We start from the raw sequence: 22,965 nt of genomic DNA on the forward strand, positions 1-22,965 counted from the left end.
TTCAAAATCTTCAGTGTTTTAATAAATCATAAGCAGTAGATGCACTGGTGATCCCTGCATGATCTTGCTGTAACCCTCACCCATCCCTTCCTGAGGAACCAGGGCAGGCTATCAAGCTCTACTACTACCACAGCCTGATTCACCTTCAGCTGATGCTCCAACATCTTATTCTGCTCTCTCAGCAGGTTTTCTCTTTCCCTCACCAGCTTCTCCATCAGCTGGACTATGTGTTCCTGGAGACTCCTATTCTGAGCCTCCACCTGCTGCTGCTGCTCCTGCAGTTTCTGTTTCAGCAGCTCCTGTTCCTTCTCAGCTGTCTCCTTCCTGGCCCACTCCTCTGCCCCAGGGAGGTTTTAGAGAGGAAAGAAAATAAGGTAAGGAATGACCTCCACCCTCCTGAGCTCAGAGACAGAACCAAATTGAAGAGAGAGGTAGGAAATCTCTGAAGTCCACCCACACCCCATGTCCACACCATTAACAGCACACTTCAGAATGTGAGGGGAAAGACTCTGTCTGTCTGGCATCCAACCACAGTTCCCTTTGCTGTTTCCAGATGCAGCAGGGTTGTTCCACAGAAAGGAAGGAAGCTCCTTGTATTGGGAAAGTCTTGCTCTCACACCTGTCAGAGGGCACTGCAAGAATCTACCCATCTCACTGTGAGCCTAGCCCTACCCCGTACCTGCTATGGCCTTCTCCCCATCAGTGAGGGCTTTATCTGCCTGCAGGATGGATTTCTCTATTGCCACCTGTGACTGCAGAAAGCTCTGGAGGACCTCATTTGCCTGAGGAACCAAGAAGGAGCACAGAACTTAGATTTCCAAAAGAAGATAAGTACTGCCAAGACAAGTATGTCCATGTAACTTTTACTTCATGTTTAATATTCCATAATGGTTCCTTACAAGTCCAAGCTCCTTAGAGTGACCTATCTCCCTCCAGTCTCTTGCCCAGTGCTACTTCTTCCTCCACACTCTAGATTCCAGCTAGTCAGAACAATGTTCAGTACTGAAAACCCAAAATCTCTGGTGCTTTTACATACCTGCCTTCCCAATGTGAAATATTGCCTCAAGTTCTGCTGCTGTTCTCTTCTGCCACTAGCTGATTATAACTTTAGACAACTTATTTTAACCTACCTATGCTTCTCAGTTCAGATTTTTAAAATGTTGATAATGAGAGTAAATGCTTTTTAATGCTATTTGAAAGATTAAATTAAAGAGTCTAGGGAAAGAGCTTAATATTTTGGCTATAGGAAACAACAGTTCAATATATGTTTGTTGCATTATTATTGTTGTTGTTTTTTATTATTATGATTGTTTCTACTACCTAAGTAGCTCTTTCCTGAGTGTTATAACTTTGTATGTAATTGTCTACGTAGTTTACTTCCTGCCTCACTTGTAGTCATCCTTGGATACAAAGACTGACTTGTAAATTGTCAGTGCTCAACACATTAAATATCATGTTGTTGAGTAAAAAAAAAAAATGAATAATTTCTGTTCTGTCTCTTGTGGATTTAAGAAATCTGTACTCATGGTTGGGAGTTGACATTTCTACTCTCTTCAGGAATAAATAACATGCAGTGGACCTTAAGAGCCAAAGCTATTCAAATAGCCCCTGCTCTCTCTTTATGCATGCATGGAGCTGTGCTCTCAGATTTTCAGGAGACCCCTTTGACTCTATTCTGTAGGTTCCCCATGTTTCCCTCATTCCTCACCTTCACTCCTTTCTTGGGCACTTGATGATATTCCCTTTCAATAATTTCCTTTGCTTTCCTGTAGAGTTCATGACCTCCAGGAACAGAGAAAGTTCCTGCTGAGATACTTTCCATTAGTGTCTTTGAAATCTGATCAAGTTTATTCTGGCAGTATTTGATTGATATCTCTTCATTCTGCATCAAGAAATCCTCTTTCTTATTCTTTATGATTTCCTGAAGGGTAAAAAGATAGATGGATGTCACCAGAAGCAAGGCACAGAGGAGGTAAATTTCCAAAGTATCTGGTAGAAGGATTGGTCTAACTGTGGTCCTCATGAGACCTCCAACATGGGGTGTTGGAGGACATGTAATAAAACAGCAGTCATAATATTTGATTTACTCACAGCTCTGAAAACTCTGGAAGACCATGGGAAAGTTCCCTAACCTCCTTTTGGGTATTTCATCTGAGCTGTTGGAGTTGCATTACCTAATCTCTGTGGTTCCTTGAAGCTGCCACATTCAGTGATTCTATCTGTCTTCAATGATACATTCAAAAAGGAGCAACCGAAGCTGAAAGTGGCCTGAGATGTGGATCTGAAAAGAGAAATTTTGGCTCCCAAGCATAGGAGTGTGTTCACAGAAAAAGAAACCAGGTAAAGAATGTCTTTTGGGTGTTCTGGACAGGCTTGGAATCCACAGAAGTATTTATTTCAAGAGGATCTCTATACTGATTTTGCATTGAAGGTCAAAGAGAGTTCCAGATAAACTGCCTAAGGTCTGGCAGTAAAAAAAGAAGGAAATGTAGTCCTTTGAAACTCTGTCCCTCATAAGGACACGGACTACTTTATCCCTGAGTAAGAGATGAGCCATAGGACCAGTAACAGCACTTCTAGGCTTCATTCTTCAAGGGGAGGGGACATATGGTAAATACTAAGACAGATTACCACAAGATTCTTCTGGAACTCCTGCTTGTCATCCTTGAAGGAGTGCTCCATGAAGACTGCAGTGGCTTCCCTCTCACAGGCAACATGCACCTCCAGCAGCTCCTGCAGTGTGTCTGTGGGAAAGCTCACTCTCTGGGCCATCTGCTTGCTGTAGTGGTTGGCTGCCTTCTGAATGGCAGCTGAGTTCTCCAGCTGGGCCAGAGTTGTCACTGCGTTCTCCAAGCAAGGTACTGCCCCGCTATTGATAGTGTCCACATAGGTCACAACAAGAGTCCTCAGCCCTGAAGAAGCAAGGAAATTTAGGGGCTAAATATCAAGTTATCAGTCAATGGCTCCAGGATTCTGAGACTACACTTCTAGGGTCATATACACATGCACACACACAAACACACACATGCACCCCTACATTCTTCTACTATTATTGCCTTCATTTTCCTACCGACTCTTCATTTTTATGGTTTTCCAGGCCACAGAACTAAAAATCTTAATATCTATTTCTATCTAACATACTAGGGACTACCTGGAAAATACAATTTCTCACTTTAAAAATTGAAAACAATATAGATTTCATAGGTAGACATATGAGGGAAGGTGTACCATGCTTAATTTATTCCTAATTCTGAGGCTTTGAATGGATTTTCAGTGATTTATGGGCTAATATTTATTTTTGGACCACTCTAAATTCTCAAAATATATTTTGAATTCTCCTTGTGAAGAACACTTACTGTATAGGACTTCCTTTGAAAACATGGAGTATTCTGTTTTTATACCAAGGGAGTGATTTCATTCTAAGTGAAGGATGTTTTCAGATAAGTGGAAGCCACAGATATCAGTGACAAAAATTGCAATTTGGGGGAGGGATTTGTTAAGCCCCCAAAGTGAGATAATTATAAAGTATACAGATTTCTTCATGGAGTATAAATATCTGTAAAATCAGAATTCTTTGTAGAATCAAACAAAAATACTAGAAAACTCATTATATAAAGTATTCAGCATGTATCAGTCCCCACGGAAATGGGAAAAAGAGACTCAATTTTCCCAGTGACCATGATTCCTTCTGTGAGGGTCTTGGTCCTTGCATCAGCGAAGATGTAAGAACAGAAATTTTTTGTTTGCTCCTGGAATTTAGGATCTAGTTGGTCTTCAGATACCATCCCAATATTGGCTAGAATTTCTTTGTCATTTGTTGGCCGGTCAAAGACAAAACACTTCCGTCTTGGAAAGAATTGCCTGATACACTCTCTGGGTAGATTGGATGTTTGGGCTTTAGGATTCTTCCCTGAGGACAGAAAAACAGGGATTAAAGTGTGGAGAGTCTTGAGGCAAGGGGGCTACAGGTGCTTCCAGCAGGGATTTGTGTGTCTTTGCCATCTTCTACACATAGAACTCCTTTAGCATAGATAGTCAGTAATTCTTTGCACATCAGACTTACACCAATGATATAACTGTTGAGAAATTTAGGGAGAAATCTGATACAGTAAAGGAAACCTATGGCTGGTCTCTCCAGACCTGCACAGAGTAGAGTGGTTGTCTATTAGGTGTCTACTGAACTAGCAGCTAAAAGGATGAACGGTCAAATGAAACTTTCTACTCAACTCGACCTCATGTAGGAATTGAGCAGTGGAACCAAAAAGAAGAGCTAAAAACAAGGGATCATGGGCAATAATTGGAATATTAGGAATGACACCCTCATTATTTAAGGAAAACTGTTTTGATGCTAAAAATAATTGATGCAGTGTTATCTATTTTTTTTTTTAGCAAAAACCTCTGAAGGGTAAATGCACCTGAAATGTAATTTTAAGGTATCATCACTAATCTATAAACTCTTTGAGGTAAAGGATTATATCTGTTCCTCTCCTGCCAGCCAATTTCTCAATAGGTGTTTTGAGAAAGCATAAATAGAAGCATGAAATTAAGAATGAATAAATTGGAATTGATATTTTTCTCAAGGTTTCGATAGACACACATCCTTGTAGATGTAACCAACGAAAATAATTTATTACCTTGTAATTAAATCATGGGTAAACATGTAGTAATTAAGAGAAAGCTATGATGTGGAAGGTAAAATGAATGTTCTTATAAATAGTATTATTGAAAAGGCATAGATTGTAAAGACAGTCACTTCTTCAGGTTTATTTACAGCATACAATCATTTTGTAGATGATATAATTATACAGGATTAGAAAATTATATATCCCTCTTTGATAAGAATAATATGTGAAATATATATTTTGTTCATTAGATATGCTTTTCACTGCAGTTTCATGTCTAACAACTAGCTGATTAGTTGTTTTCTTCAACAGAAACAAGCAGAAGCCAAAATAGGATACACAGTGTCTAGTCTTCAGAAAGTTTCAGCACCCATTTAAATCTGAATGCTAAATTTAAAGATGTGTAAAAAACAAATTTGCTTTGAGTAATTTCACTTTACACTTTACTTTTCTTAAGTAAACTTCAACTGTATCCCCTAGATCTTTGCAACCCACTTTTCAGCCACCATTTCCACAGACATTGATTTAGTCTCAAATACAAATGCAATCACAGAGATAAGGGACAGTGTTTAGTAGATCCCACCCTCTATTGGACCATACACTGCCCAGGCCATGCTCTGATACCTGGAATCAGCTTCAGGGCATTCTCCAAGTACTTATCTTCTGTGATAGGCTGACCATGTAACTTCAGCTCCAGGGTGAAATCCCGTACAGTCCAGATAAAGTCTGGAAAGAAACTCACAAATTCTGTGGAATCTTCTACTCTATCAGGTGTTTGAGAGGACTTTGCCCTGATGAGTTTTGCGAGCTCTGTCACATAACTAGGACTTGGTTAAGGAAAAGAAACACACTACCAACAATTCCCAAATTTCTCGAATATAAAAGCATTATAAACACTCTCTTTTGCCATGGGTCCCCTCTGCTCCACCCAAGGAAATTAAATGACAGGGAAGGAGAGACTGATTCTATCTCCATTCCCATGAATTCAGTGAAACAGTGGTTCAAGACCTGGAAGGATACTGCAGCTGCTCCAGGGCCTGGTGGTTGATGGTGCTCATGCTGTTGTAGACAAAGCTACTGCACAGAAGCACAGCCAGAGCAAAGATCTATGAATCCTTCTTAGACTCATCCTAGAAAGCACATTAGAACAAGAGAATTATAAGTATACCCATAAATTAGAAATTCTTCCATACACTTATTCAATCATGGTTTCATTTATTATTTCAGCTAACATACTCACCATGCAAAGAAATTGCTTGAAGACAGATGTAAATGAGGATATCAACTTTGACAATTACAGAGACATTTCTTGTGTTTGCAAATTTTTCATATATAAAAGGATTCTAATATTCACAGTGCTTTCTTTTTCCTCGATTTGATAAAGTAAAATAACTTATACAGAAAAACTAATACAATACCTGTTGTGCAATTAAGTATGCTGTGATGAGTGTGGGCACTTATTCATTCTACATATATTTATTAATCAGAGTCCATATAAAATATACCATATTTGGTATAACTGGGCATTTAAATTGTATCCAATCAATAAATAATTGCAGGAAGCTACTAAATATCCCCCACTGTTCTTAGATTTTAAAAAAGCAGTGCTAAAAATGAAACTTATTCCTTTCAATATGACTATTTCAAAACAGTGGGCAAACATCCATAACAGTAATTGCAACAAAGATAGCAGTATCTGTAAAAGGCTTACTCTCAGTAATGTATATAAGCAATAGAACCTATAGCTTTAACACTAAACTAAAATTTAGAAGTCTATCAAGGAAGAACAGAGCTATGAAAGTTGGAGAAAAAATATATGGTCTGAAACCTTCCTCAAAGTCTTGATCTGAATATTAAAGAACTGGTAAATGTGGAACTGAAGAAAGGAAGGAGATCCCATAGACAGAAACACCCAGAGAAACAAAATTAGAGATGGGAGAATACAGGGGTCTTGTAGTTAAAATAGAGTCATTTGAGTTGACTGGAGCTGATGGCAATTGGAGAAGTTAAGGGGAGCTTTCATGCAGCCTAATCAAGGGCCTTAAAGCCCAGGCTAATTTGTATAAATCATACCATTGTCTAAATAATGGCATAAACCAGAAATTGTTTTTATTATAAATGGCATGTAAAGTTGCTCCCAGTGCAAATGCAAAAACTGATTTATGCTGAGAAGTTTCTAAATGGGAGTTTGGGGGGATAATAGTCTATTCATTACTTTATTTCCCCAAAATCCAATTTTTAAAAATAATTAGGGTAAGAAGAAGTAGCACTTATGGCAAACAATTATTTCAACACAAGATTATATTATTTGATATATGGCTTTAAAAATAAGCACAGGAGAAGCAAGATGGTGGAGTAGAAGGATGCTTGCAGCTCACCCTCTCCCACAAATACACCAAAACTCACATCTACAGACCCACTCAGCCAACCAGATCACCTGCCGAACTCCGACAGAACATCGTCCTCTTTGAAAGATAGAGACGTCAAAAATCTGGTAGGAAAAAAGGAGAAAAAGCAAGAAGAAAAAGCAAAACTGTGTGGGATTGATCCCACTGGGAGGGAGCAGCAAAGGAGGACTGGCACTTGTTTGCTGGGTCTCACCTCTTCAAAGGAGGGGCCAGTGGGATGGAGGGGGAACCTTGAAGGCTCAGATCTGCCCCGAGAACCCCTTGATCAACAGAAATGAGTTAAATGGGCACAAAGGTTCCCCACGACACCCAGCCCGAGATGTGAGTTGGCAGCTGGGGACAGGGCAGGTGGCCCGAGCTGGGCGGAGGACTGGGGTGGCTGCACTGAGGCTTACCAGGGGACTGCAGGGTTCTGTGTACCATGGCTGGGAGGGATACAGAGCAAAACAACCTCAGTCCCCCATTAATTGTGGAAAAATCAAAGCAACAAGTCTGGTGTGCCCTGGGGGGAGGGGTGCTATAGCCGTTGTCTCCTCAGACCTGTGCTGCCATTACTGGCACTTGTCATGAGAAGAGAGGCAGGGCACAGCCAAGTTTCCATATTCTCCTGGTCACAGTGCCTGGGCCAGGGTGGGGCCGAGCCCTGAATCTGCACCTGGGGGATCTGCAACCTCCTAGGCAGGACTGAGACTTGTTTACAGCTGGAGGCAGATAGGATCTTTCTGCCCTGTTCCGTCAGAGAACTCAAGCCACCAAGGCAAACAAGGAGGTGAGATTCGGCATGGAGCAGAGGTGGGGCAGTTCCGCGACCTTCCCCGAGCCCACCTTCTGAACACCAACCCGAGGCGAAGTGGGCAGCTGCACAGCAGCAGAGCGACTGTTGCCGGGAAAGAGCGGGTGGCAACCCACTTTCCTGGCAGAAATGCAGCACCTGACCACGGTGCTGGGAAAAGGCGCTATCCACCCACCTGACTCCTCTGAGTGCAGCATCTGACTGCAGCATCAGGAGGGGGAGTGACCCTGCTTACCCACTGGATAAGAGCTCAGCACATGACCCAGTGTTGGGAGGGGGTGCAATCTGCTAGCCAACAGCCACTGGGAGCAGCACAGAAGAGGGTGCCAACAGAGGGCCTCTGGAAACAGCAAGCTGACTTCATGAAATAGGACAAACATGTAAAGACCTCTCAATAAAATCACTAAGAACACAGCATCTCCATGAGAACTAGATAACTGATACTCCTTAAGCCACAGTGCCAGAGAGATATGAACAATATGAAGAAGGAGAGGAACCACTCCCAATTAAAAGAACAAGAGAAATCCCCTGAAAGCATGATCAAGGAAGTAGACATTGATGTCCTACTAGATCAAGATTTCAAAAAAGGAGTGATCAAGGTACTGAGCAAACTAAAAGAAATAGTGTTTAGAGATATAAAATATGTCAAAAATGAAATAGAAGCTATAAAGAAGAACCAAGTAGAATTAGTAAACTCATTTGCTGAGATGAGAGCTAACCTAAAGGCTGTACTAAGCAGGCTAGATAATGCAGAGGAATGAATAATTGACCTAGAAGACAGGACAACATAAAGCACCCAATCAGAACAGCTGAGAGAAAAACAAATAAAAAAACAATGAAAACAATATAAGGGACCTAAGGGATAATACAAAGTGTGCCAATCTATGCATAATAGGGGTTCTAGAAGGGGAAGAAAGAACAAAATGGATTGAAAAGGTATTTGAAGAAATCAACTGAAAACTTCACAAGCCTAAAGGAATCAGATATCCAAGTACAGGAGGCTCAGAGGGTCCCAAACATGAAGAATCCAAACAGACCCACAGCAAGACATATCCTAATCATGATGGCCAGAGTCAAGGATAAAGAAGTGATCCTAAAGGCAGCAAGAGTAAAACAAAGAGTGAGTTACAAGGGAACACCTCATAAGGCTCTAAGCTGATTTCTGTACACAAACACTGCAGGCCAGAAGGGAGTGTCAAGATATATTCAAAGTCCTGAATGAAAAAATAGATGCAGCCTAGGATACTTTATCCAGCAAGGCTCTCATTTAGGATAGAAGGAGACATAAATAATTTCACAGACAAGCAGAAACTAAAAGAGTTTAGCAACTGTATACCCATGCTTAAAGAAATATTGAAAGGTCTACTCTAAATAAAAAAGAAGCAGGATGCTACAAAAATGAGAAACTCATAACTGGAAAGGAGATAACTTCCATGAATTACAAAAAGAATAAACACAAAATTGTAAAAGAAGACATATAAATCATTAAGAGTGGGAGAGGGAAGCTTGGAAAGCCATTGTGGAAAACAGTATGGAGATTCCTCAAAAGACTAGGAATAGACCTAATATATGACCCAGGAATCCCTCTCCTGGGCATAAATCCAGAAGGAACTCTACTTCAAAATGACAACTGCACACCAATGCTCATAGCAGCACTATTTACAATAGCCAAGACATGGAAACAGCTTAAATGTCCATCTACAATTGACTGAGTAAAGAAGTCCTGGTATATTTATATGATGGAATACTTTTCAGCATAAAAACGGACAACATAACACCATTTGCAGCAACATGGATGTTCCTGGAGAATGTCATTCTAAGTGAAGTAAGCCAGAAAAAGGAAGAAAAATACCATATGAGATCACTCATATGAGGAATCTAAAAACAAAACAAAACATAGATACAAAACAGAAATAGACTCACAGACATAGAATACAAACTTGTGGTTGCCAAGGGGGCAGGGAGTGGGAAGAGACAGAATGGGATTTTAAAATGCAGAATAGATAAACATGATTATACTGTATAGCACAGGGAAATATAAACAAGATCTTGTGGTAACTCATAGCGAAAAAAATTGTGACAATGAATATATATATGTTCATAAATAATTGTAAAATTGTGCTCTACACTAGAATTTGACACAACATTGTTAAATGAGTATTACTCAATAAAAAATGTTAAAAAATAAACACAGACTTTCTAATTTCCGTTGAGAAAAAAGAGAGAGCTATATAAATGTAGGTACTATTTCCAAATAAGTCTCAAAGGGGGAAAAGGAGGGATAATTATTTTCATCCATTAGTAGAATGTTAAAACACCAAAAATCCATCTTAAAATGTTTCTTTTAGGACAAAAACTTACTTTTATAGAACTTGCACATTCAGAGGTGCCTCACAGATTTCCAGAACACTCTGTGAGTAGTTGATGAACTTCATCATAGAAAATGTAAACCCATCTCTTAAATCCAACCCTTAAATACACTCTTCACCTAGTAGCTAAGGAAGTGAATCAGAAATCTTTCCTCACTCACAAATTGATGTTTCTCCTCTTTCTTACTTATGCTTAACTGTAAGTTCTCAAAACGAATCAGGTGCTACCTGGATGATCTTTCAAGACTGAAGGACTTATTCTCCAGCTGTTGGGAGTGCTGGTGGAAAACAGTCTTCAGGTGTCAGCACTCTTAATTAGAAAGGCTTCTGGAGCAGCCTTTCCCTTCAAAAATGTATCAGCGCCCCTGTCCAAACTCTGGATAACTCAATAAAGCCATTCCAGCCACAGAACTCCCATGGAATTCCCAGTAACTAGGGATTGCAATGTAATTTCTTCCTCTCTCCAGCCTGCTTCTCTCCCAAATACATGGTATTAAATCTGACGGCAGATAATGTGTTTTGTCAATTGAACTAGAGACTCTTTTAGGGCAGGACCTTTACTTTGGTCACTGATATCTACAGTGCTAAGCCCAAAGGCCTGGAACTCAGCTGTTCAATAATGATTTACTAAATGTAATCAAGTCATCCACACAGTGCCAAGAATAAAAGATTGTATCTAATACACCATGATATCTTACCTAGAATTGACATTCAAACAAACCATAGTTTGCCTCATTTACTATCATTGATTTCTAGATTTTACAGATTAAAGTAGTAAAATTTGTATGATCATGGAGAGATAAGGAGAAAATTCAGAATAAAAAGGATTTAACTGTGAATTTCTGCCTTACCGTTCCCACATCCCCGAGGCCCTCAGTGTCCAGAAGGATCAGCGTATGATTTGGCTTGTGTGGATGAGGTACACACCACATCCAGATGCCCTTAGTTTCAGACTGCAATGTAGACCCTAGAGGAAAGCCTGTGAGGAGAGGGAAGAAAGCAGCATTCAGTGAGAGCAGACAGTCTAAGCAACCAGGGGGCTACAGACTCAGTTCTTTGGAATGTCAGTACCCCAGCATATGAGATGGTGCTTTCTCCATTTCCTCAAGAATATCCTACTTTGTGTGTCATCTGTTTCAAGGAGGAAGGAATATTAATTGTGATAAGGATACCACACAAGGGCTCAACATGGAGGCAAAGGGGAATCCATGAATCAGACAAAATGGAGGTCACTGATAATCATAACAAGTGTATCTTGAAAGAATGGTGAGATTCAAAGCCAGAGAGAAATGGACTGAAGACAGACATGGGAAGAGAAAAAAGTGGAAAAAATAAATCAAGATTATATTTTTTGTCGGACAAAATTATTTTTCATAAGTGAGGAGAGGTGTTAGCCACAGTAGGATATGACATACAGGAAAAATTTTTAAGATTATAGAAATTTGAACATCTTTATATGTTGATGAGAATATTCCATAAAAAAGCAAAATGTGTTTCAAGAGAGAGTAGACACAATTGCAAGAGTCAAGTGATTAAGCATGTAAAATAAGGTAGGATTGTGTGACTTGTTAGGAGAAATTTTGCTTTACAGGAATAAAACATAGAATATGGTAACAAATTAGAGTAAGATAGTGATTTAGCAGTGAGAAATAGGAGTGGAAAGTTGATTTGTTAAGAGAAGTTTGGTTCTCCCTACACATGATCAGGAACAAAAATGAAGAAGCTGAGGTATTAGCTAGAATCAAGCAACTGGCCCTTGACCAGGTACAATACTCACCATGATTCTGACCTGCAAGACGGTTCATCAAGTAGGATTTTCCCATATGATATGGTCCTACAATGGCCACCACGACCACTGGCTGAGAAATCTCACCAAGAATCTGTAGAGCTTTTAGGTTCACTGACAGCACTTCATTGACACTTTCCAGCAGACAAACGGGGTCCATCAATTTGGGTCCGGATGCCATGGCAACCTAAAAACCTAGAAGAGCTTCCTAGTGGAAATCAGATTATAAAGTAATTCTCTAACTCAGACTTATACAAAGCATCCATCAATTTAGAATAGGGTAAGTAAGACTTCTGTGTTTTCCATGAGACAAAATGTAACCTAGAATTAGCATACCGCAGAGGTTTTCCCCCATCATTCCCTCAAGTCTCTCATGATGTTGGTAGTGAAATAATATATTATCACTCTCCGAAGTGTTACTTCAAAATAGTAATATAATTAAAGTTATTGTTATGATGCACTGAAGTCCTACAATATACAAAGCCTTTTGATAATAACTTTCATATCCAGCTAAACTGATATTCACAAGAGGCTGAAAGTTACAAAATAATATAACTACTTTGGAAATGAGGTAAATGGTTCTCACAAAGGCTGAGTGAATGTCATTGAGCAAGGATTAAAAATCTACATACTTGAGCAAAATGACAGACTAGCGAGCTCTAAGCTCTTGTTTCCCCAAGGAGACATCAAAAACAACCAAAATACTGGCTAGAATAAACTTACAGTAGTTCCATAAAACAGTCAAAGGTCCAAAGCAACTAACCAAATACCAAATCAAGAAGAGCCTCATTGAAAATGGTAGGAAATTCTGTGGTGTTTTTGTTGCCCTTGGTCCCCATTGTGGTAAAGTCTTTGAGAATCTGGCAACTCATTTTCCACTTCTCTCCCCTGATTCAGAGAGAGGGAATTTTATAATTTTCTAACCTGTCAGGGCTGCCTCTTCAGGTCTTTGTTTCACATCAAATGAATCTCAAGGAAGGGTGGCAGAGGGGTAGGTGGTGGTATAACTTGGATATCAGGTGGAAAGAAGCAGCAGGCATTTCTCAAGAATAATGTGGAGACAGCTCCACAGATGCCTAGAGCAAGAGGTTACCAGTGAATATATAAAATAGACTATATAAGGCATCAATCGAGTTTCCAATTCCTTTCTTCAAACTAAACAGGGCAGAGAAGACTGCATTTACAATGATCTGACATCTCATGGGCTGCCTGAAAGACTGTTATCTTTTCCCCTAATTGAATCTTAGGCAGGGAGAAGCAGTGGGCATTGCTTGGGAAAGCAGCAGGGAGAATGGCCTGCAGACACCAGTGACAAGACATTATGGGTATGTGATATTGAGATTTATAATAAGAAATACATATGTGATTGTTGTCCTTATTCCTGGTATATAGCTCTTAAAACCCTATGTGATGAGAGAGATTAAATTATTTTTTCTTATAATTTTTGGTCTTTTGTCCTCAATTCCTAAAATATCTCCAGACTGATAAAGATGAAAGGAGAGTCTTTTGTTATTCATAACAAGTGTCTTTCAACCACATCTGAGTTTATGTTAATGAGGTGATTTTGTAAAGCCCCTAGATCACTACAGAATGGAGTTGGTTGCTAGAGGAATCAATGTTATTAGAAAGCTGGAATATTTAGCCTGATACTCCAACCACTGGGGAGCAGAGAAGAGCTGAAAGTTGAGTTAATCACCAATGACCAATAGTTTACTCAACCATATCTAAGAAATTCTCCATTAAAAAAAAAAACCTAACTGAAGGGGTTCAAGCCAGAGAGCTTCTGGCTTGATGAACATGTGGAAGTGGTTAGAAGGTGGCACATCCAAAGGGGTCATGGAAGCTCCACACCCTTTTCTTGATATCTTTCCCTATGCATCTATTCTATTTTGCTGTTTATAGGTTGTATCCTTTTTTAATATAAACCATTAATCTAGTAAGCAAACTATCTTTCCTGAGTTCTTAAACCATCCTAGCAAATTATTGAACCTGAGGAAGAGATGGTGGGAAACTCCAGTGTATAGCCAGTAAGTCAGGAGTACAGGTGACAACTGGGATTTGTAATTGGCATCTGAACTGAGGGGAAGTCTTGTGGGACTAAGCCTTTAACCAGTAGGGAATGAGCTAACTCTTGTCAATTAGTGTCAGAATTGCTTATTGTGAAAAAAATGTTCACATATGTGGTGACCAGAAGTAAGTATAGAGAATAGAGAGTTGAGAGGAGAAATTGAATTTTTCTTTTTCTTTTCAGTGTGGAGACACACAATAGACAATCAAAAGTTCCAAGGAGACACACTTTGGGAAATTAATATACTTAAAGAGGCACATATATGGGAAAACTGAAAAAGTAACACCCAGGCCGAGGGAAGATGCATGCTCAAAAAAGCCTAAAAATACTACAGCTTCTCCTAAGCTTCATCTCAAGCCTCAAAATCAAGGGCCAGCTTAGGGAAAGACTTCCTTGTCACAAAGCCAGTATGCAAAGAATGGGAAAGGTGACTGCTTTCATAAATGCTCTATTTTCAGGGGGTTGGAGGGCAATAACTCAGTAGTAGAGCATGTGCTTAACATGTCCAAGATCCTCAGTTCAATATCCAGTACCTCCATTTAAAATAAATAAATAGATAATTAAATATTCAATTTTTCAACAACAACAACAAAAGTCACAAGGCATACAAAATAAATGAAAATATGTCCCTTCCGAAGGAAGAAAATAAAGTTGCAAAAAACAAAAAACAACCCTGAAGAAACATATGCATTAAATGTTTTAGTCAAAGACTTTCGAACAACTTTTTAAAAACATGATTAAAAAGCTAAAGGAAAACTCAGAAAAATAACTAAAGAAAATCAGGAAAATAATATGTGAACAAAATTAGAAAATCAACAATGAGATAAAAATAATAATAAAAAAAGGAATGAAACTGAAATTCTGAAGCTGGAAAATATAATAAATAAATTTACAAATTTTCTAGAGGATTAGACTAGGGAGTATAGCTCAGGGGAAGAACATTTGAGTGCACATAAAGGGGATTAGACTTGCACAAGCAAAAAGACTCAGAAACTTGAAGACAGGACAATTGAAGTTATCAAGTCTCAGGAGCAGAAGGAAGAAATAACTTTTTAAAAATGAATATAGCCTAAGAGAATTATGAGATACTGTCAAGTAGACAGATATATGCATTATGAAAGTCCCTAAAGCAGAAGGGAGAAGCAGGACAGAGAGACTATTTGAGGAAATAATGGCTAAAAATTTCCCAATGTAATTAAATACATGAATCTACAAATGCAAGATATTCAACAGACTCCAGTAGGATAAATCATCAGAGACCAATGCTGAGGCATATTATAACCAAATTGTCAAAAGACAAAGAGAGAATCTTGAAAGCAACAAGCTGTAACTCATCACATCCAATAAGATTGCCAGTCAATTTCTCAACAAAATACTTGGAGGCCAGAAGACAGTGGAATAATATATTTAAATTGCTAAAAACTGAAAGTGAAGTGGTGGGGTGGGGGACCTGCCAATCAAGAATACTGTTTGCAGAGAAGACGGGTCAAGATGAGGGATAATAATTTCTCACAGAAAAGTGACTGAAACCTGGCTGAAGAACTTCTATACAAACAAGATTTTGAGAGATATTTCCACATAATTAGGTAGGGCAGGAGTAAATACTTCAGGTTGGGACCTGTGCACCTGGGGAAACACTAACAGGAAAAGGAAGACTGTGCAAACAGAACCTAACCCTGAGGAGTGAGTGAGTCAAGCCACAGACTGGGCATCCCAGTCCTGGGGTCCTACACGGAGGAGACAAGTCCCCTTGGCTACTTGGAGAAAGACTGAAACAGAAAGGCTGGAGAAGCCTAGACTAGAAAGAGTGAATGGGTGCTGGTTTGCCACCAGACAGATTGGAGACAGGTCTGCCCTAGCAACTAACACCTTATTATACTCTCCAGGAATATATTCTATGCAAATAACAACAAAAAGTGTACTTTTGTGGTTATATCTATATGAGATAAAAGAGAATGTATTTCAAGCACTGTTAAAAGAGACAAAGAAGGACATTATGTTAAAAGAGTCAAGTTTATCTAGAAGATAAAACGATTCTAAATATGTATACCTGAACATCAGAGTTCCAAAATATATGAAATAAACATTGACAGAATTGAGCAACAGATCACTCAACAATAATAGGACAGTTTAATACCCTACTTGTAATAATAGGTAGAAAAAACAGACAGAAGGTCAAGAACAAAATAGAGGACTTGAACAACACTATTGATTAATTGAACCTAATAGACTTATATAGAACATTCCCATTCAACAACAAGAGAACACATGTTTTCCCAGATGGGCATGGAATATTTCCAAGGATAGACCATATTTTAGGCCACAAAACAAGTCTTAACAAATTTAAAAAGGTTAAAATCATACAAAGTATCTTTTCTGAGCCCAATGAAATGAAACTGGAAATTAATAGATGGAGTAAAACTGCAAAATTTACAATTATGTGAAAACTAAACAAAACAAAATTAGGAGTAAAAATAAATTACCTCAACATAAGGAAGGCTATATGTGGAAAACACACAGCTAACATCATCCTCATAGGTAAAATATTGAAGCCTTTTCCCACCCTCCTGCCTCCCCTTTTTCAGAAGGAGGCTGCAAACTTTAGGTCAATGTTCCCACACATTTGCCCCTTCTTCCACTTGCCACTCTTCTTTTGTTTCAGGATGTCCTGAATCTTGAGAGATTTAGGTCAAAATGTTTAGCTGAGAAGGGTCAGGATTTTGCAACTTAATCCCGTAAGTGAAAATAAGACTGAAAATGTAAATATTGTTTTATATTATATTGAGAGAAATATACATATACTTAGAGAGAAAAGCATATGTAGCAAAATGCCACCAGTGAGTAAATCTAGGTGAAAAGAATATGAGATTTCCTTGTAATTGTTTTCCAAGGCAAAATTTGACTTTAAATATTAAGTATTAAAAGCACAATTATGCCGTGGTTTTTCTGGCATATTTTTGATTGGCATTATATTAAAAGTTCCCTATAATATCTACGCATATTTCATAATCAGTTTAAATAAACATGATATTATACTCAAATGTCTCAACTATTCATTTCCATATTTATAGGTCAAGTATTCAAGATGCCTCAAATACTATCAAAAAATACTTTTTAAAAATACCAGCTTTATCAGTTACTAATGTGGCCTTAAACAAAAAGCTTCATCTAGCTAAACCTGAGTTTTTAAGATTAATTATAGGGGTAATATGAAAAAAATGGTAAGTCCAGTCTGGAGGATGTTTTTATAATAAAATTAGATAACTATAAGCTTATATATGAGCATAGCATGTGGCACAAAATGGGATTTCAGTGCATGTTTACTGAATTAGATGGTGATTTATCCAAAATAATTGCACTAAACAAATTGGGTTACACATTTGAACACAATCTGCAAACTTTAGGTTACTAAAAACAAGGTCTATATATTTTTTTTTATCAGAGCAAAGCAGCAAGGAAATTCAAACACTGCTCCAGCACCATCTCCTTTTGTCTGATTCTTCATTGTGGGAGCAAAGAATACAAAGGTAAAACAGGATCCTCTAACAGCTACGTTATAATGACTAGAATTGTCCAGTTCCCTCTTTAAAGGGAAAACTAAAGGAAGATACAGAAAAATGTGAGAGAAACTTTATAAAAACCAGGTCTGTGGAATAGAATAGAGAACACAGAAATGAACCCACAAAGATTTGGTCAACTAATCTTAGACAAAGGAGGCAAGAATATACAATGGAATAAAGACAGTCTCTTCAGCAAATGATGTTGGGAAAACTGGACAGCAGCATGTAAATCAATGAAGCTAGAACACTCCCTTACATGATACACAAAAATAAACTCAAAATGGATCAAAGATTTAAACATAAGACAAGATACAATAAACATCCTAGAAGAAAACACAGACAAAATGTTATCTGACATACATCTGAAAAATATTCTCCTAGAACAGTCTACTCAAGCAATAGAAATAAAAGCAAGAATAAACAAATGGGACCTAATGAAACTTACAAGCATCTGCACAGCAAAGGAAACCATAAGTAAAACAAAAAGACAACCAAAGTAATGGGAGAACATTTTTGCAAATATGAAACCAACAAAGGCTCGATCTCCAGAATATATAAGCAGCTCCTACAACATAATAAGAAACAAACAAACAACCCAATCGAAAAATGGGCAGAAGAGTTAAACAAGAATTCTCTAAGGAAGACATACAAATGACCAATAGGCACAAGAAAAAATGCTCAATATCACTAATTATCAGAGAAATTCAAATCAAAACTATGATGAGGTATCATCTCACAGCAGCCAGAATGGCCATCATTCAAAAGTCCACAAATGACAAATGCTGGAGAGGCTGTGGAGAAAAGGGAAACCTTCTACAATGCTGATGTGAATGCAGTTTGGTGCAGCCACTGTGGAAAACAGTATGGAGATTCCTCTAAAGACCAGGAATAGACTTAATATATGACACAGTGATCCCACTCCTGGGCATATATCTAGAAGGAACCCTACTTCAGGATGACACCTGCACCCCAATATTCATAGCAGCACTATTTACAATAGCCAAGACATGGAAACAGCTTAAATGTCCATTAACAGATGACTGGATAAAGAAGTAGTGGTATATTTATACAATGGAATACTAATCAGCCATAAAAACAAAAACATAATGCCATTTGCAGCAACATGGATGTTCCTGGAGAATGTCATTCTAAGTGAAGTAAGACAGAAAGAGAAAGAAAAATACCATATGAGACCTCTCATATGTGGAATCTAAAAAAATTTTTAAAAGAAAATAAGTACAAAATAGAGACTGACTCATAGACATAGAATACAAACTTGTGGTTGCCTAGGGGGCGGGTCGGGGGAAGGGACAGAATAGGAGTTCAAAATTTGTAGATACTGACAGGCATATGCAGAATAGATAAACAGGATTATACTGTATAACACGAGGAAATATATACAAGATCTTTTGGTAGCTCATAGTGAAAAAATGTGACAATGAATATATGTATGTTCATGTAAAATTGAAAAATTCTGCTCTATACTGGCATTTGACACATTGTAAAATGACTATAACTCAATAAAAATGTTAAAAAAAGGCCTATGATTTCTTAGCTGTGAATTAGCCACATAATTTTTAACATCAAATTTACAAACTGCAGCTCTTCAATCCTGTTCCAGGTTGGTTTTCAAAATGGGATCTACAGGAAAAAATATCACCCGAAGGGATTGTTAAACCTAGGTTGTGTATATATAAAACATGCTACAAATGATTCCAATGTTATTATGAAAAACAAACCCACAAATGCGAGGGCGGGGTTTGAGGGAGAGGGGAAGAGAGAGAATAAGAGGGAGGAAGATGGAGCCAGAGAGACAGAAAGAGAAAGAGAGTTTTGACGTGATCATAATGTTTAACTAATAAAGATCAGGGGTGAGGGGACTAAATTCATCTCTACACAGAGATTTACAGAGCTCTCACTGTAAGCTTTCTTAAATTGACTAATAGAAATATTAAAAAGAAACTATCTCTATAGATGGCAGTTCCCTATAACCTCCTTGCCAGGGACTCTCTTATTCTCTGAATTCTAAAGCCAACCCACAGAACTTGACAGAGAAAGACAGGCAGGCTCCCAGGAGGACTCTTTTAAGGAGCAGCACATCCAGGGGTACACAGTGTGCCTGGCTGTCACCTTGCAGCTGCCACTGGTCCATACAGAGAAGCTGAACTTCTCTAGAACTAAAGCCAGCCACAGACCCCTGCATGCCAGACAGCAGGCTACTTGCCCTTCTTCAGGTGTCACTTTGAATCTGAAATCAATCTTGCAAATTACTACATACAGAAGAGATAAGAAACAAAGTCCTACCAAACTATATTCAGCATCTTGTAATAACTTATAAAGAAAAAGAATATATATGAATCACTGTGCTGTACACCAGAAACTAACACAGCATTGTAAATCAACTATATTTCAATAAAAAAAAAAAAAGAAATCAATTTTGTGCTGCACGTAAAAGACAAGGACATACCTGCTCCGCACACTGGGGGTACAAGAAATGTTCTCAGTTGCTTCTTACACTTTGCTCACTAGCTCCTCCCACCTGTCTGTCTCTTCTTCATCAAAGCTAAAAAAGAGTAAGGTGGTTCATCTCTTCTTGGTCCATCTAGTATGATAGTAATAAAACTGAAGCTGAAAGCAAAAGTAATTCAGGCTGTTTTTCAGTTAGCAGAGTCATGCTAGATCTACTGATTACAGCATGAATATGGGTGTGTGGTTCGTAGTGAGAGGAGATTAGAAAAAGTTATTTAATAGTCACATCTTAACACATGCCACCACTTTCTGTGGGCCGCCCTGCACTGGAAGGCCTTCATAGCCCCACTTCTTGATACATCTCTCCCCCATATAAGGTTGCCAAATGTGACTTAACTTTCCTTGGCAAACAAGAAAAATAGAAAATGCATGGCACAAATGTAAGCAAGGCTGTATACAACAAGTATATTTCAAGCATTTTCCTCTTGGCGAGGATCCCTGGGTATTTTTGTTAGTGAAGGTCTTTTAAGATTTTAAATCTGTTCCTTAGTATATACGTTTAAATGAATATATTTTATCATAAATAGAAAATAAAGATTAAAGATGAAAATGAACAACCTATTGTATTATCTGGAGATGCTCACTATTGGCATTTTGCTCAGCATGCCTGTACTTCCCTAACATATGGATCCTCTCCTAACATAGATATCCTCTTTACACAGGAATTTAGCCAATTGGACCAGTTCCAAAGGGATGCATTTGGTCAGATAAAAAAAGTGACTGGGTGCACACATGTGTTTGTGAGAAAGAAAATGGAGCAGTGTATAAGAGAAAGATGAGAGGTGCAGCACTGATATGGCCAAGGACGCCAGGCTGTGAGGGTACAGGGAGTCCTCCTCCTCTCTCCTTTTCTCTACCTTCCTCACCACTCTCCGTGCCTATGGGAACTTCTTCATAAAAGGCCAGATAGTAAATATTTTAGACTTTTTGAGACATAGGGTCACTGTAGCAAGTATTCAGTGAAAGCATTCATACAATAGGTAAACAAATGGGCATAGCTATATTCCAGTAAGACTTTGTTTACAAAAGTGGACAATGGGAAGCCATCCTGGTTTAGGTAAATGTGATGCTACGATATGCCAGTGGTTGTCATCAGCTCATGAATGTATCATTGTCTTACAAGCCGAGTAAAATGGTCCAAGTACAGAATCTCAGGCTGAGTGTCTGCTTCTAGGGCCATTTGGGTTAAACAGCATCTAAATATCCTCATTGTCTTGGAGCAGAGATACAGAAAAGGAATGTGTGTACTGTCCATGTGTCTACGCATCATCCACATGAGTTACTGCCTGATCTCCAAGCCATGAATCCACACATCTATGCCAGTAACTGTCTCACTCCCAACAACATAGCACTGCCAGTAGCTCCTAGATTGGCCAAAGAGAAACAAAAAGTGATGGAATACAGTCAGTGGCAGTGAGGGAGAGCCTGGTTTGGTGTGTGACATCTGCCCAGGTCTGCAAGCCTCTGTGAGTGAGCGAAGAATCCTGACATCTGGGTACATGTCAAGGTGACCATAAACTCAATTTTGGAATGAGGAATAGGAAGACACCAAGCAGCTATATGGGTATTTTTTTAATTCATCTGAGTAGATAAAATATCCGCTCTGTTTCCAATTAGTCTTTTCCACCTATGGTAGTTGCTTTTAGGGTCCCTACATTTCTCAAGACCCCCAGAAGGGGAAAAGAAGCCTAAAGCTGAGTGATTATAGAGAGTTTAAGGGCTAGAGTGGGAAGGGGAAAGTCTGATAAGGGTGGATTAAGAGTTGAAGTATGTAGTTAGGGGAACATATTAATAGATTTCAGGATAGAGATCTATTAGATTTGAAGGGGAACATATTAGCATCTCCTGTCTTGGAATAGCCAGTATCCTTTCCACTTGGCTTTTAAGCAGCCAGAATGTAATTGTTGCATGGGATAGAAGTAAGAACCATGAGTACCTTATCTAATAATTCTTGAACTATTGGACAGCATCCATCAAGTTTCCCTTGTGTTATGCTATATTGGGGGATCTTAGGGAGGGGCATGGACAGAAATACTTCCACTTACCATAGCATTGTATTATGGGGTTCTCCACCCCATACATGATCAATTTCAGTTAAATTCCTTGTCTAAAAAGAAGAGAAGTCCTGTCCACTAATTGGCTTAAGTCCACAGTAAGATTGGTACTAGGTTGAAGAGGACAGAGAAGCTTAAGGAAGTCAGGTAAAGCCATTAGAGGAAACAAAAGTGAAAGAAATGAATAGGAGACCTGTGAAAGAAGTCCTGCAGTATCACAATGAAGTATAATACCCCAATCCATGAAGCTATTGTGGTAGTTTATCTAAGAGGAAAATTGTGTTGAGACATAAGGGATCTTATAAATATACTGAAGGACTGGGAGGCAAACTGAGGCAAATTATCAAAACCCACCACTGGCATTTTGGTGACTTTGAAGAAGGTGCCAGAAAAGGAAGCAGTGTTAAAAGTGATATATGCCACCCCAATATCAAAGAGAAATGTGGTAGGGTGCCCTTCAACTCAAAAGGTTAACCTCACCCTGTGAATTTAGTGGGAATTGTGGTCAAAGAATGCTTGCTTCCTCAGAGCTAAGTTAGTATTCCTCCTGTGTAGAGAGTTTTGGGGGCTTTTCTTTCTATTTGGAGTCTAGACATTCCAAAATCCAATGGACTTTTTCTTTGTAATGCCAGCAAGTATCTTGTTCAACAGGAGCCCATATTTTGGGGTCCTGACTTTGTTCAGGTTTTTGTAATTGTTTTAATTGTAAAGCCATGTCATTTGATAGTGAGTTTCCTATTTTTTAGAAACGTTGTCCTCACAGTGCTGAGCTAATG

General features: G+C 38.6%; 1 pseudogene; it reads right to left on the bottom strand.

The window, feature by feature from the left end:
- Positions 1 to 20,220, bottom strand: part of LOC141575421 (guanylate-binding protein 6-like) — a 32,740-nt pseudogene extending 12,520 nt beyond the window's left edge.
- Between the last annotated feature and the right edge of the window lie 2,745 nt (positions 20,221 to 22,965).

Source organism: Camelus bactrianus, chromosome 28 (assembly GCF_048773025.1).
Source record: "Camelus bactrianus isolate YW-2024 breed Bactrian camel chromosome 28, ASM4877302v1, whole genome shotgun sequence".
Taxonomy (NCBI): domain Eukaryota; kingdom Metazoa; phylum Chordata; class Mammalia; order Artiodactyla; family Camelidae; genus Camelus; species Camelus bactrianus.